We start from the raw sequence: 16,061 nt of genomic DNA on the forward strand, positions 1-16,061 counted from the left end.
AGGCTGCAAGGACCCCGCCCTCTGTCACGTCCTCTCGTTCCGCTGGCAAGTGCGGCTGCTGCCAGCGGCACGGGACGGAGAGGTGCTTGAGGGGTCATTTTTGATCCCCTACCAGGGGGCCCATTACCGGGTGCATTACTCCACGGGGGAGGCCCGATGCTACTTCTGCTGGGCGATGGGGCACGTCCGGAGGGACTGCTCCTTGGCCCGGCAACGAGGGGCATCTGGGACCCCCAAGCCCCGGTGGGGCGCCGGCCCCGTCATTACCGGCACCCCTGGCTGCCCGGCACCCAAAGCCGCCCCTCCTCCTACTCAGTCCATCACTGCTCCCGCTCAGGCCCAAGGGGCGCTCCCCCCAGCACGCCCAGACGAGCGGGAGAGCCCCACCTTTGCTGTCTGCAATCTGGCGGGGCCCCTAGAGGAGGATGCAGCAGGGATACTGCCAAGCATGGGAGAGGGCCCGCCCCAGGGGGAATCTTCCCTCTCTCATGCCGCCCCACCACTGCCTCCCACAGTCCCTGAGCCATCGTCCCTGCCCCCCGACCCGACCCCTGTTAGCCAGCCCCCCGCTGATGCCATGGAGGGCTGGGCCCCAGTCCAGGGGAAGCGGGGCAAGCGGAAGGCTTGAGCTCCGCTCCTCTCCACCGATGCGGAAGGCCCCCGGAAGACCAGAAAGGGGGGCACTGATGCCAAGCCCTCTGCCTTGCCCATGGGCGCGTGCCATCCCCTGGTACCAGCTGGGGAAAACGTGGCAGCACGGGAGGGCAGTACCGTCCCTCCATTGGAGTCCCCTCCCTCCAAGGCCCCCGATGGAACCCCTCCTGCCCCGTTACCATCCAGAGCCCTTGTGAGCCCCAGGGTGAGCATCGCTTCAGGCACTGGTGGAGAGACCTCTGGGGTGGTGGAAGGAGAGCTCCCCTCCATCTAGGAGGAGATCGAGGCCCTGGGTCTGACCCCAGTCACCCAGGGGGAGGACGACCCTCTGCCAGCGGGCCTCGATCTGAGCGACTTCACTACAGCCCCACCTTCTCCATGCTCCCTCCCCCTAACCACTGCTTCTGCTCCCACCTCCGAGGGTTCCCTGGGCTCCTCCATCTGCCTGGCTGCGGGTGGCACCCTGCTGTTGGTCGCCGAGCCCACCCAGGTGACCGCCAGTGCCGTGCGGCTGCGACCCGAGCCCCACGGGCTGCCCCTTGTGGGCGTGGGGCGACCAACCTCCTTCCCGGCCGGGGACCCCACTGAAGATGCCGTGGCAACTACGGCGGCTGTGGTGCCAGAGCCCAGCATCACGGAGGGCCCCCTTCCCCACCCCCAGCTCCCAGAGCTCGATTGAGAGGGGCCATTTCCCAGCGGCCTGGCAACTGGGGCCCAGGATCCTGCCTTTGCCCCTCTCCCTGACTCTGCACCCGACCCCTGCCTTGCTCCCACTCTGGATCCCTGCCCTGCCCCTGATGTCAACCCCGTCCCTGTCCCCTCCACCTCCCGAGATATCATTGCCGCCCTGGGGCTGTCATCTCCTCACTCCTAGAGGATAGCCCCCAGGGAGCGGCCTCTGTATTTCCCAGTCCCGACTCACTAGGGGCTGCTATCTTCCCTCCGCCACCCCCAATCGAGCCGGGGTTTGAGGGGGGCTGCGTGGCACCAGCCCATCGGGCGCCACGTAGGGGGTCCGCCCCTTGCCTGCCTGTTTTGGTGGGCCACGGGGCTGTGTCAGTGGTCCCTCCGAAGGAAAGCCGGGGGCTAGTGACCCCAGCCCCCCATACGCTGCGAGAGGAGCGGCGAGAGTTCCTTGAGGATGTCCGGGGCTCGCGTAACAAGGTGCAGCTCACTCTCCAGCAATGGGGGGGACTTCCATCAAATCCTCTGGGCCGCGAGGGCCCTCATAGGGGAGGGTAAAAGGACCAGGAAGCAGGCCACCGCGGCCTACCAGCGGGTCCGCCTCTTCCGTGACTTCCTACTCACCTACGGGGTAGGTCACGGATTGTTGTGTGGCCCGTTGGGAACCATGAGTGTCCCTGCCGGCGAGGATCCCCCCAGCCCTCCTCATGGCACCTCTCACTATCACAACATTGAACACCCGGGGCTGTAAGATGGGTCTCCACAGGTGTCAGGTGCTCTCCCTCCTTTGGGAAGGGGGGGTACTCTGTGGTTTTCCTGCAGGAGACCCATACGGATCCGGCCACCGAAGATAGCTGGTGGCTGGAATGGGGGGACAGGTCTACTTTAGCCATCTCACTGTTCGTACGCCTAGAGTGGCGACCCTGTTCTCCCATGACCTACGGCCCGAGGTGCTGGGGGTCGCCAAGGCTGTGCCGGGCCGCCTGCTGCACCTCCGGGTCCGTATGGAGGGGCTCGTGGTCAATCTTGTCAACGTCTATGCCCCGACATCAGGCCCGGAGCGGCTGCGTTTCTTTCAGCAGGCGTCCGCCTTCCTTGGCGCCTTGGATCCTCGCGAGTGCCTGGTCCTGGGCGGGGACTTTAATACTACCCTCGAGGAGCGGGACCACTCAGGGACCGAGCAGTGCCTGGCCACCGCGGACGTCCTCCGGGAGATAGTCGACCATCACTCCCTGGTGGACGTCTGGCGCGACCGCCACCCGGATGACGTCTCGACATTCACCTTTGTCCGGGTGGAGGCCCATCGGTCGCACCACTCCCGGTTAGACCGCATTTATTTATCATGTTTCCACCTTTCACGGGCCCACTCCTCCAGCATCTGGCCGGCCCCATTCTCCGATCATCATTTAGCCACCGTGACAGTCTCTCTCTGTGCAGAGAGGCCGGGGCCGGCCTATTGGCATTTTAATAACAGCTTGTTGGAGGATGTGGGCTTTGTGGCGTCCTTCCAGGAGTTCTGGCTGGCCTGGCGAGGGCAGCGGCATGCCTTTCCCTCAGCGCGGTGGTGGTGGGACCTGGGGAAGGTGGGTGCCCGGCTCTTCTGCCGTGACTACATCCGGGGCGCCAGCCGACGGAGGGATGCGGCGATACGGCAGTTAGAATGGAAGACCTTAGAGCTAGAGAGGCATCTGGCCACCAGCCCCGAGGATCCATCCCTCTGCGGGGCGTGCCGAGAGAAGCGGGAGGAGCTCCGGGCCCTCGAAGACCATCGGGCCCGGGGTGCCTTTGTTCGATCCCGCATCTGCCTCCTTCAGGAGATGGATCGCGGCTCCCGCTTCTTCTACGCCCTGGAGAAAAAGAGGGGGGCCAAGAAGCACGTCACCTGCCTCCTCGCAGAGGATGGCATCCCCCTCACGGATCCGGCAGAGATGTGCGGGAGGGCCAGGGCCTTCTACGCAAGCCTGTTCTCCCCGAATCCAACCGATCCTAACGCTTGCAGAGTGCTCTGGGACGAACTCCCGGCGGTCAGCGCGGGCGACCGAGACCGGCTAGAGCTGCCTTTCACTCTGGCCAAGGTCTCGGAAGCCCTCCGCCGCACACCCACCAATAAATCTCCGCCGCATGCCCACCAATAAATCTCCGGGCTGACCATGGAGTTCTGCCGCATGTTCTGGGATGTCCTCAGCCCAGACCTAGTCACCATCTGGGCCGAGTCTGTGCAGAGCGGGGGTGTCTCTTTCGTGCAGGGGCCAATCAGGGCAGGGGTACCACATGGGGAGGGGGGAGAACCAGGCTGGAGGCAGGACAGGGAACCAAGGGGCTAGCTTCAGAGGCAGGGGCAGGGCAAACAAACAAAGGCTACAGAGGGAAAAGGGTGGGGCAGGCAAACAGACTGAAGCCAGCAAGGTGCTAGGGTAAAGGGGATGGCAAAAAAGGCTGCAAGGGGCAAAATGGGGCAGGCAAGAAGGGACAAAGCTGGGAGCTTGTTAAAGGGGGTCAGTCCAGGATGGGGGGGGGGGGACACGTGCACCCACATGCGCTTGCAAAAGAGTCAGTGTGGGCTGGCTGCTGCTTCAGGCCCAAAAGGTGGTGAAAGAGGGCAGCAGGCCAAGCAAGCAGCGGAGTCCCAGAGGCAGGAGCTTGAGGCAGATGGTAAGCGTCCACTGGGGGTGGTGGAGGGGGCAGCGCCGACGATGGTGGTGGGGGTTGGGGTGAACACACAGATGGATTGGGGGGCAGGCTCCACACCACACCCCCTGTGTCCCCACACACACAGTCAGAACCCCCACCACAAGAGCACAGTCCAAAAGTTACTCAGCCTTCAGGCCCCCTCCACAGTGGTCTGCAGAGTCCCTGTGCGCCCCCCAGCAGCAGATGGCCTCATCCCCTCCTCCTTCGGAGTCCAGCAGCTCCCAGGCAGCAAAGGCAGCAGCAGCCCCAGGCAGCAGCCCGGTGGCCAGACAGGCAGAGAGGACACCTCACAGGTGGTGGTGTCCGCAGCAGCAGTAGCGATGGCTGAGGTAGGGGTCCCTCACTCCCCCACTCAGGGGAGCGGGCCAGCAGCCCCCGGGCTGTAGTTGGAGCAGTAACAGCAGCACCCAAGGGTGGTGCGGGAGCCCAGCAGCTAGTCAGCAACCAGGTAGCAGAGAAGGGGGGTAGGTGGTGTCCGGCCCAGCCAGGGGAGCAGTGGCAGCAGTAGTCTCCCTCTAGGCCAGTCGGGTCCAGCAGAGGAGCTGAAGGTGAGTCTACTGGCATCTGGATGAACAGGGTTCTGTTCCCTGACTGACCAGAACAGGGGTTGCTCCAGGCTAATGAGAACACCTGACTCCAATTAACCTGCAAAGAGTCAGGTGAGGCCATTAAGCTAATGTGACCACCTGACTCTAATTAAGAGGAAATGCAGCTGAAGGGCTGGTTAATGAAGACACCCTCAAGTTGTTGGTAAAGGGAGACACAGGAGAGCTGTGGGGAAGTAGCCCAGGGAAATGTAGTAACTCTGGCAGTGAAAGGTTGGCTGCCAACAACTGCTACCGTTAGGGTCCCTGGGCTGGAACCCGGAGTAGAGGGCAGGCCTGGGTTCACCCCAACCCACCACTACAGAAATACCTCCTGGGAGGGGAAAAACAGGCCCCTGTTATGACATGAGGCTAAACTGTTTTGGCATGAGGCTGTAGGAGCAACAGAGACTGTGGGAATTCTCTCACCAACCTCCATTGCTAGCTTATGATGAAAAGGGCTCAGTAAACTGTATCCCTGGCCCTAGAGAGAGAAGGGCTAGGTGGAGGGTTGCAGTGAGCCTCTGAGGCTAGCATAAACCATCTGGAAGCGTGGGACCCACAGGGACAAGGTTGGAGCTCTGTCACAGTAGATACCTATGCTAACTTTCACCAGCTGAGGACCTGACTGTATGAGGGAGAGAGGCAGGGATGTTACCCTGCAGTGACTGCCCCAAAGACAAGATTAGGGCTCTAAAAGCAGTAGCAGCTGTGATATTCTTCCCTAGATTGTGGTAGATACCTGTGCTGCTGGAGGTGAGGGAGTAGGGCTCTAGGCCCCTACATATGAGGGTTCACATGAGCTTTAGTTTGCAAAATAATTATGTCTATCTGAAATCCAGCAAGTCACCACACCACCCCGAAGGATGTGTGAAGAATGAAGCTAGAAGGAGACAAGTTCAGACTTGAGATAAGGTGTAAAATTTAATGGTGAGGGTAATTAACTCCTGGAACTATTTACTGAGTTGTTTTTTTGTTTTTGTTTTTTTGGTGGATTCTCCACCATTGGCCATCTTAAAATCAGACCTGGATGGGTTTTTTTTTTTAAAGAAATGCTCTGATTCAAACATGAATTATTGTGGGGCAGTTCTCTGGCCTGTGTTATATAGGAGGTCCCACTAGATCCCTGCATAGGTTGGTTATTGACAAGGGAAGGTCCTTCTGTTCTGCAATAGGAACATTTTCTGCCTGATGCAGATTAAAGGTGGTGCTGCTGCTAATCTCTGTTTTTCATCATGCTCTGAGTAACTTTCCCCTTTGGTTTCCTTTTTTTTGGGGGGGGTCTAGATCCTGTCCTCATTTTCACCAGGATTTCCTCTGCCCTCCGCACAGGCACCAGCGGATCTGCTTTGATTTCGTTCCCGCAGCAAGTGCAGTACAGCATGCATCGCTGTGATGGGACTATTCGTGCCTTCGCAGCTCCCTCCTGAGTTCCACTGCTGCCTGTTGTTGCCCTTTATCTTTGTGTCTCTCCAGCTGGCCCAAGAGAGGGCTCTGTGAGGGGTTCACTGGGGGGTAGAGGACAGCGTCGCAGGCGTTTACAGGGCCAGTGCTGCAGAGCCCTGAACACAAAGACAGCCCTGCTTTCCAGTGCCAACACCAAGTTACGCTGACAATGTGAAACAGAATAGCAAAATGCACCCGCCTGTCTGAGCAAGAAACATTTAAGTGCCACGTTCTCCACATACTGCAGGTAGCACATTTGTGGGGTTAGGGCCTGCTCCAGTTCATAGAATCATAGAAAATTAGGGTTGGAAGAGACCTCAGGAGGTCATCTAGTCCAACCCCCTGCTCAAACAGGACCATCCCCAACTAAATCATCCCAGCCAAGGCTTTGTCAAGCTGGGCCTTAAACCTCTATGGATGGAGATTCCACCACCTCCTTAAGTAACCCGTTCCAGTGCTTCACCACACTTCCGGTGAAATAGTTTTTCCTAATATCCAACCTAGACCTCCCCCACTGCAACTTGAGACCATTGCTCCTTGTTCAGTCATCTGCCACCACTGAGAACAGCCTAGCTCCATCCTTTTTGGAACCCCCCTTCAGGTAGTTGAAAGCAGCTATCAAATCCCCCCTCACTCTTCTCTTCTGCAGACTAAATAAGCCTAGCTCCCTCAGCCTCTCGTCATAAGTCATGTGCCCCAGCCCCCTAATCATTTTCATTGTCTTCTGCTGGACTCTCTCCAATTTGTTCCTGATAGGACCCTATCCATAGACTTCAGTGGGCATTGGACCTGGCCCTTATTGGGGTGGTTACTGAATGAATAACCAACGAAACCCCAGCATGGAATTCCAGAGGTAGCAGATTTCCAGTGCTGAGAAGCCATTGGGATTTCACAGAGACAAAATACTTTAAAATGGAATGAGATGAGCAAATTGGTCTTTCCCAGTTCTGATTTCTAAGAGTGAGGTTTTCAGCATTAGATTAACTCAGCTCCCATTGAAGCCAATGGGCATTTTACCACTGACCTCAGTAGAAGAACTGGGCCAATGCTGCGAGCATTTGAAAATCCCACCCTAGGGCTCTATCAGTGGGGTGGGAGAAGAATTTCAGGGCCCAGGGGGTTAAAGCTGAGAATAATGAGAAGAAATTACAAAAAGGAAAATACTGGTTGAATATCCAGAAACATTTCCTAGCAGTGGGATGTGTTAGATTGTGAAATAATCTCTGTGGGGACATGGCAGCAGGCCCATGACTTCAGAAATTTAAACAGAGCAAAGCACTAGACAATATAACAGACAAATCTTACACTGGCCAGCAGATGGACTAAAGTATTGAAAAGTTCCTATCTCCTGTGTCCATCACAGTGGTATCTGCCTTGTGAATCTATTAAATCAACACCATTACCTACCTTCTCTCAAAATACCATAGTCTTTGGACATGTGGGTGTGGCTTTTCAGCATTTACTGACCTCCAGCATAGACTGTAATTTGCTTGAAGCCCAGCCAACCCTTAATATTTTTATTTTTTTTTTTTTTGCTAACTAGGTCATATGCAAATCTAAAAATAATGCAGATGTGACCAAGCTTATTTGAGACAGATCTTAGCAGATAGACACAGCTCTGCTCCAGCGCTGAAAGAGTCAGGATTTAGATTTACAGCCCTCCCTAACAACTTTGGCCTAGTCCCTTGAGAAACCCAGTCTTCACGTGCAACTTCCCACTAGCAATCCTAGATCTTCATAATGAGATAAAGGTCTGTGCAATACCAAAGGACAGAGATAGGGCAGGTGTGGCTTCCTCACATTGATTTGCTTTTAAATGCCTTGTTCAGCATGGGGAAAGAATAAGCCTTGCAGGGGATTGCTTCTTATGATGATTAGACATGAGGGAAGGAAGGAAATCTACTGCATGATCTTATTCTGCAGTCAAACTTTATGGACTATGCACCATGGCCAGATTTAGACTTTACACTCTTTGAGGCAGGGCATGCCCTTTGTTATACATTTGTGCAGCACCCAGCCCATTGGGGCCCTGATTCTGACAGGGGATTGTGAATGCTACCGTAATAAAGCAATAGGAATAATAATAAAATAACTGTATGTTGCCAATTCACTCTTAAGAGAAATGGGAAGACAGGAATTTAAGCAGTTAAAAGCACTGGTCACTGAGCCAGTGCACTGACTTAACTAAGTCATTTGAATTATCAGTAGATGCACCTTTCGAAGGATGAGGTTCATGCCTCATGCAAAGCAGCAGCCATTTTTATTTTCACCAAGATCCCTGAACAAGACCGGAAGAAACTACACCTAGATTGAAAAGGGGACGCTGACAGTTGTGCTTGGTCATACTGCCAAAGTCAAGGTCCGGGCTGGTGAATGCAGAAATGGCAGAGAGAGGCATGGCTGCATCTGTAGTACCGGGCTGTCCACAATGGTTCTGGACAGATAAAGGGCATGCGTTCCAAAGTGCCTTGTACACGCTGGACTTGTTCAGGGCCCAAGAAAACCTCAGGGTTGGCAGAGCTACTGGCTGTACATCCCAGCATGGCAGTAGCAGAGATATTCTCTGGCTTGTTACTATGCTCTTGGGGATACTGACTGGCCTTCCATTACCTCAAAGGAGACGGGGAACAGTCACCACACCAGGCAACCTCCCAGTTCAGAGGGCAGCCTGAGGAGGGGCTCAAGGCAGGCTGAGAACTTAGTCTCTGGGGGATTTGAAGACACCAGGGCATTTTCCCACCATCCAGTGGCCAGACAGCGCAGAGGGAGGAATTCACTTTGACGTCAAGAAAGGTATTTCAATAGGACAATTTAAACGAAAAACAAACGACAGTTGGGAAAAGGCTGTAGAACCACCAGACCTCCAGCCATGGGGTCGCACCCTGGCAGTGAAGGCACCAAGGGGTGAGGGGGACCTAAATCTGGGCTAGGCCCTCTGTTTTTCGCCCTGTCTGTTGGTACTACGGACAACAATATCAACTCCACGTGAATTCAGCTTGGAAGATAACTAACAGGGAGGGCCAATAAACACAGCTGAGAAGAGATGCAGATTACAGAGGGAAAAGGCGACGGGAAGATGTAAGCGAGATGAGATTTAATATAGATCAGCAACAGAGCTGGAGAGAATGCATCCTCCTCGGACGAGCTTCCCCAGGAATACGGGGGATGGCGATTCACAGAGTTGGAATGCAGAAAAGGACCCGGGGATCATGACAGAAGATAAATGGGGTGTAAAAATCCCTCCAAAACCCACCCCAGGCAAGTGTGGGAAGCCTTGCCGGACAGACGAGGGGATAATGCCGCTAGCTCAGCCTCAGCATACAGGCCCCGGCTATGCCCTGCCCCCTACCCCAACAACTCCTACATTGCCACAGGGAGCACTGAAAGTGCGCGTGGCCATAGGCGCCAACTCTGTGGGTGCTCCGGAGCTGGAGCACCCATGGGGAAAAATTGGTAAGTGCTCTGCACCCACTGGCAGCCAAGCTCCCCTCCCCCGCACCCCACCTCATCTCATCTCTGCCTCCGCCTCCTCTCCTGAGCGGGCCCCATCCTTGCTTCTCCTCCCCGCGCTTACCACCCCAAAACAGCTGTTTTGCAGCATAACAAGCTCCAGGAGGGAGTGGGGAGGAGCAGGAACATGGCGCACTCAGGGGAGGAGGTGGGAAAGATGCAGGGCTGGAGTGGGGATTTGGGGAAGACATTGGAATAGGGTCAGGGAGGGGGCAGAGTTGGGGAAGGGGTGGTGTCAAGGCAGGGCCTGGGGCAGAGCAGGGTCAAGCACCCACCGGGGTCAGCAGAAGTTGGCACCTATGCACGTGGCAGAATAAAACCTATTGAATTCAACCCCCCAGTAAATAGCTAACAGAGCTCTGAACTGCTCCTGGTGCTTTTCATATTCAGTGCAGTAAAACCCACCAGCTTTGAATTTACCAGGAGCTGCCACCGAACTGCCAGCCGGCGAGCGACACATACGCCCGTGGTGCTTTGCCGTCTCGGTTGCCATGGACTACACAGGACCTCGGTGCAGAGTCTCAGTTCAGCTCCTGATGGAGAAGGTGCCCACATCTCCACACCACCCCCAGTTCTCATTGGCCCCCTTCGGGTGATCTCAGCAGTCCCGGCAAGGCCACTGAGACTGAATTCCCCTTAGCCATGGCGGGGGTCTCTGCAGAATAGGCTGAGGGTGCGTGGAGAGTGTGCATTGGAAGGTACATTTCAGCAGGGGGAGGAGGGGAGAGCTGGTGCTGATGCTGCCTATGCTGTGCCTGTTCTGTGGATTAATAGAGAGCTTCAGACCCCAGAAACGTCCATGCTGCAGCTTTCACCAGCAGCAAATCCGCTCAGACATGGGACGAGTCCAGCTCTGTGCCAGCTACGCTGCATGTGGGGTAACCTGCTCAGCACCTGCTGGGGAGGTCCCCTACTTTGGGAGGGTCCTCACAGTGCTGACGGGGGATGAAAAGGCAGTTCTGTTGGCAGCAAGCTTCTGAATCGTAGTTCAGCATCCTGCTAATGTGTGTCCGTATTCTTCCCCACCCCTCGCAGGTGATGCTTGAGAATATTTCATACAGCAGAAACTCAAGGGCCCAAGAGGTTCTTGGACAGGGCAAACTTTCCACAACTAGCCTGTAGCCTACCAACCCTCTCCAGTCATGGATTTGCTGATCAGTCAACAGGCAGCGAAAAATCTCCTTCACACGGATAGACAGTCTTCTACTACAAGCTTGGAAAAATCAATCCCTCTTCCAGACAGGGATTTCCAGGAGATCCACATCCTCCAGGACTACCCCTGCCTGAAATAGCATTAAAACTAATACTGGTAACAGGCCACAGGTCAGAACGCCCAAACACCCCAAATTGTTTTCTTTTCTTTTTTTCTAATTAAATCATTCAAACTGAAATCCTTCCCACAGTCTCTGTGGGCTGGTAATCTGTCTTGCAGCAGCATCTGGACAGGTTAATGTGTAGAGAAGAAATAGAAGGTATCCTGAGTAAATACAGGTATCAACTTGTGGCTTTGGCCTTGATGCAGAATGTAAAAGGAAGGATACTTTTCTGTCTTTCCATGGACAAAAAGGAATGCACTCCTTCATTGCCTTGACAGGATCTTCCATCTCAGATGGGCCAAGGCCAACAACAGGCTCTTGGTGAGAGGACAATGATCCTGCAAGGAATAAGGAAAAGGTTCAGGGACAACCTGCTGAAAGAAATGCACAGTGACTTTGGATGCAGGATGGACCAGCACCAGGAGTATCACAAGGAGAAAGAGGAACAGAGCCAGAAGAAGTAGGACAAAGTGGTGCTGTACCACCTGGAGCATGACAGAACAGGATTGACAGCAACATGGGAAGCTGCTTGTACAGCTGCTTACCATGATGGCCAGCAAGCTGCAAACGCCAGGGCTGGTACCAGCCCCAAAGACCATCGCCATCATTCACAGACTGCTATCATGGCCTGCAGCCACTGGGATTTGGGTGGGCTCTGAGCCATTCTGTACACCCCTGGAATGTTAGTGTGCATGGGTCAGATGCACCCTGTTCACTATGCCCGCATGTCACTGTGGGGTAGGGAGAACAGGACTGCTACAGTTCTCCCAGTGAGAGTGCGCTGCTTGGTGACCCTGCCCAGATAACCTGGCATGCAGCACTTGTCAGTTCTGTTGTTGTTGACACCTTTTCCATACTCATAGCTGTGATGCCTGTCATGAGTTTTCATACCATAGTTGGTATTTTCATTCTTTTTTTTTTTTTAACAAGCTTTGGTTGCACCCTCTTTCAGCCTGGAAGTGCATGGGAAATAGGGGAGAGGGAGGAAGTTGTATGCAAAGCTTCTGAAGCCACCGCTGATCATCCCAGGTCTGCAAGACAATGTGGTCCCACCACTCTGCGGTAGTTGTCCTACACCAGAAGTTCCAGTCTACATATGGGGAATCCTCAGTGGCTGCAGCATGTATTGGCTGTCTCCATTGCCATGTCAGCGTTCAGCCTGCATGATCACCTCACCAAGACCTGCTGCCACCTTCCGAGGGTCACAAGTCACTGCCCTCCACTATGTCTCATAGCCTCTGTCTGCATCCTGCTGCAAGAACAGTGCATCTGAAAGAATGAACAGCTCATTGGCCTGTGCTGGAGCTGAGCCTGGGCACCAGCTGGAACGGGCAGAAGTAAGGTGTGTGCTGAGCTGGAAGTGTTATATTACAGTGCTAGCAGGCTGAGAATGCTTCCACACAGGGACTTGGGAATGTTGTGGAAAACGAGTCACACCATCTGTTTGGTTCAAACAGTCTGAGGTCCTTTTATTTTTGAATACAAGCATGCAGGGAAAAGGAGACAGAGATGGTCACACACAGGTGCCACCTTGGTCTCCCTCTGTCCTGCCCCATAATACCAGTCTTATATAGTTTTTTATATTTCAGTCAAATGATGCATTTCCTTAATTTTTTATCACTCAAGCATTGTTAATAAAGCCTTATAAGGAGCCACGGTAAACAGCTTTATAATTAGCATTGTGCTGACGCACTTTGTTATGATCAAGATCTGCGGTTTGCTTGTGGCAGCGTTTTGTCTAAGGGCTTTTGCAGGTTGGGGAGTGGGGGGTTGTACATAATAGACAGCTAGGGACTTGAGCTAGGTAAAAGGTTGGCCTAGTTTGTTATCTGTGTCAAAATACCACGGCCCAGCATATGCTCTTAGCTCTTACAGGATGCCGGCCTGTAGGTCTCTTGCATTACTGCTCTTGCCTATGCTGCATATAGTGCCTAGGTCTTGTCACAAAGTGGGATAGGGTCAGGTCAACAATACTTTCCCCCACAATTCCCCCGTTTTGTGCTTTTAGCACAACTATTAGTTTTAAACCTTCATTTTTATCAAAACTTGTATTTTTTTATTTTAAATTAAATGACTTAGCCTTTGGGGTTTTAGTTGAATGCAACAACAATGCATGGTTAGGATGAATATGGAAGGTGCTAGTTTTATTACATCCTTTACAATAACGATAACATAATCCTAAACTAAACAACATTAAAAGCATTAACATTCCCATTGTAACACTATGATGGGGTTGTTGTATAGCCTTAGTCCCAGAACACAATACATTATACTTAGTACATAAAGCAGACACTTTATAGGCTGTATGGAAAGCATGCTTCTAAATTTGATATATTTTTTGGAGCATATGAATTTTTTCTTGTAATTCAGGATTTTTTTAACCTCTGGTAGGATTGAAAGCAAATTTTGGAATTGGTCAGGTACTAAAGTAGTCTAGTTAAAGGGTATTTGGAACCTACGGGCTAATTGTAAAATTTTATCCGCAGACCAATGAATGATATGATTGCCTGCGGCTGTAGCGAGATTAAAGTGTACATCATTCAAGGTAGTGGTCTTAACACGCACACAGCTATTATTAACTTGGAAAAGTAGGTGTCCTGTCAGGGTAGTCCTATGTCCCATATCCTCCCAACAAATGGTGTCATGAACAGTGACAACCTCTCCTGGTTTTAGTTTACGTACACACTGAAGTTGAGGGGGTTCTAATGGCCAGAGTGTCCATTGGCTTCCAATCTCTACCCAAATGTCGGGCGTTATTCCAGGAGCACTGACTAAAAATCAGTTGGGCATACCAGGTAGTTCAAGTTCCCAAATGTCTCGGTGAATTATCCAGTCCCACATGCATCCTCCCCACGGACCCGGCAGGATTCGGTAGGTGGGAGCCCATGCTCCTCCGACTGGCCCATATGCTTGGAAGGAGCACTGAAAACATCTGCATTTCCACTTAGAAAATCTCCAAGTATGTCTCCACAGCCACAGATCACATGGTACTCCCGAGGTGACTGTAAGGGCAGAGGGCCACGCCTGATGTTCAAGATCCCTCTGAATGGCCATGAGCTGGTCATTCAGAAAATCCTGAACCTCTGAACAAGCCTGATCCCACTGCAATGCCTTTCCAGCGTTGGTGATACCCAGTACCACCTCTGTTAACAGCTTTTGGGTCATTGAACTAAGGGCTGAGATAATGTATAATTTACCAGCACCAGCCTGAACCTGGGCTAGCTGTGCTCCAGTAATAAGGCCCGTGGCTTTTTCCAACTGTCCCAATTTTTTCCTCATGTTGCTGACCTTTATGGATATTCCAGATTGCAGCTACGCTATTTGCACCATCCCATAGGTGTCCAGCCAAGTCCTTTTTCTTGCTAGTGGAAACTTAGGTCCGTTGCTGTGCCAACCGAATGGCAGCTCCTTTTGAACAATTAGGATATACAGAGGTAATCTGAAAACTAGATAAGGGGAGTGTACATTTTGTAAATCCCTAGTGTAGCATTAATTACAGTCCATTACTCCAACCCATTTCTCTTTGATGAAGTATTATACCACATTTGATGGCTGAACACCCTTATATACTTTTGAGAGGCCTCAGCATCAATAGCATAGGACGGGGTGTATTGCAATATGGTACAGTTTAAATTATTAGTTATTGGGACATTTCCAGTACAAGTAAGCTTTTCAGCAGCAGAACAAACTTTTTATTTATTTATTTATTTTTGGTATTTGTTTGTTTATTCACCAGTTGGGTGATCAAATAACAGTAAGGGCCTACTTCATCCAATACACTGTGGAGTTCAGGAGCGGACGTCATATTTACCCCATCATAGAACCCATTCATCTCAATTTCTGATTCCTGGGGCTCATTTGTAGTAATATATATTTTTATTTTCACCGACCCATCTGAAGGCCTGGGCCATTGGGTTTCATTAGAATATATAGTATTGTCTGTATTCGGGTACATTTTAAGGGTGGTGACAGAGGTGGAGGGAATGGTGGGAGTAATGTCTGTGGCAGCAAGGTGTTTTTGGTATTTATCCTCTGGAAGCCAATTAGGGAGGGCAGAGCATTTTGATGGTTCTTGTTAGTAAGCACAGAGCCCAGCCCCTGGAAAAAAAACCCACCCCACCACTCAACTTCACATTTCCAAGCACGGTCCCCACAATTCCCTCCCTGCCAATAAACAATACTTAGTGTCTTTTGTAGTCAGGAATCCCTGGACGTCAGTGGTTTCAGCAGAGCGAGTGTTCCTTCTTTTTTCTTGGAACAGCTGTGGTTTAGCATTATGCAGGGGAGAGGTTACTAGCACATCACCCTGTAATGGTTTGGTTCTTCTGTCCAAATGCACAGTAGTTCTATCAGTGGATAAGGGAGAGGTTACTAGCACTTCACCTTGTTCTTTTCTCCTGCTGTCCAGAAGGAACAACAGCATCAGTTGGAGGATCATCCTGAGGTGGAGGGATGGCAGTCAGTCCCCGGCACCCCACAGCTGTGTTGGTAATTACCAGGACTTGGTAAGGGCTTCTCCAGTGCAGGGCCAGGGCGGTCTTTATATAGACCTTTATATAGACCCAGTCTTTTTTGGTCCCAGCGAGTGGCAGGGTTGCTCAGGATTCTTGGATAGTGCTGCTTTTACCTGTGTATAAAGAGACCTGACACATTTCATTAGTGCCTGGCGATAATCAAGCATTGTGTCATTCTTTAAACGAATGTCCATCTGAGCCAGTAGTCGCATCGGGTGCCCCATTAGAATTTCATGAGGGCTGAGTCCAGTTCTTCAATTGGGAGTGGCCCTCATATTCATTAATGCTAATGGGAGGGCATTTGGCCACTTTCAATTTGTCTTAGCACAGATCTTGGCCAGTTCATTTTTCAAAATCCCATTTTGACGTTTTACTGTCCCAGCAGACTGCGGGTGGCAGGGGCAGTGGAGATCGTGTTGGATCTGTAAAGCTGCACATAACTTGTTATAATTTGTCCAATAACATTAGGTCCACTATCACTGTTGCTACTCACAGGTATGCCAAATTGTGGTACAAAATCCTTAAACAAAGTTTTACAACAGTTCTGGCATCGGCCTTTTTACAGGGAAAGGCCTCAACCCAGTTGGGAAAATACATTAACTAAAACTAACACACTTATAATTACAACGTTTAGACATTTAAATAAAATCAATTTGAATATT

The sequence above is a fragment of the Lepidochelys kempii genome, chromosome 13 (assembly GCF_965140285.1).
Source record: "Lepidochelys kempii isolate rLepKem1 chromosome 13, rLepKem1.hap1, whole genome shotgun sequence".
In the NCBI taxonomy this organism is placed as follows: Eukaryota; Metazoa; Chordata; order Testudines; family Cheloniidae; genus Lepidochelys; species Lepidochelys kempii.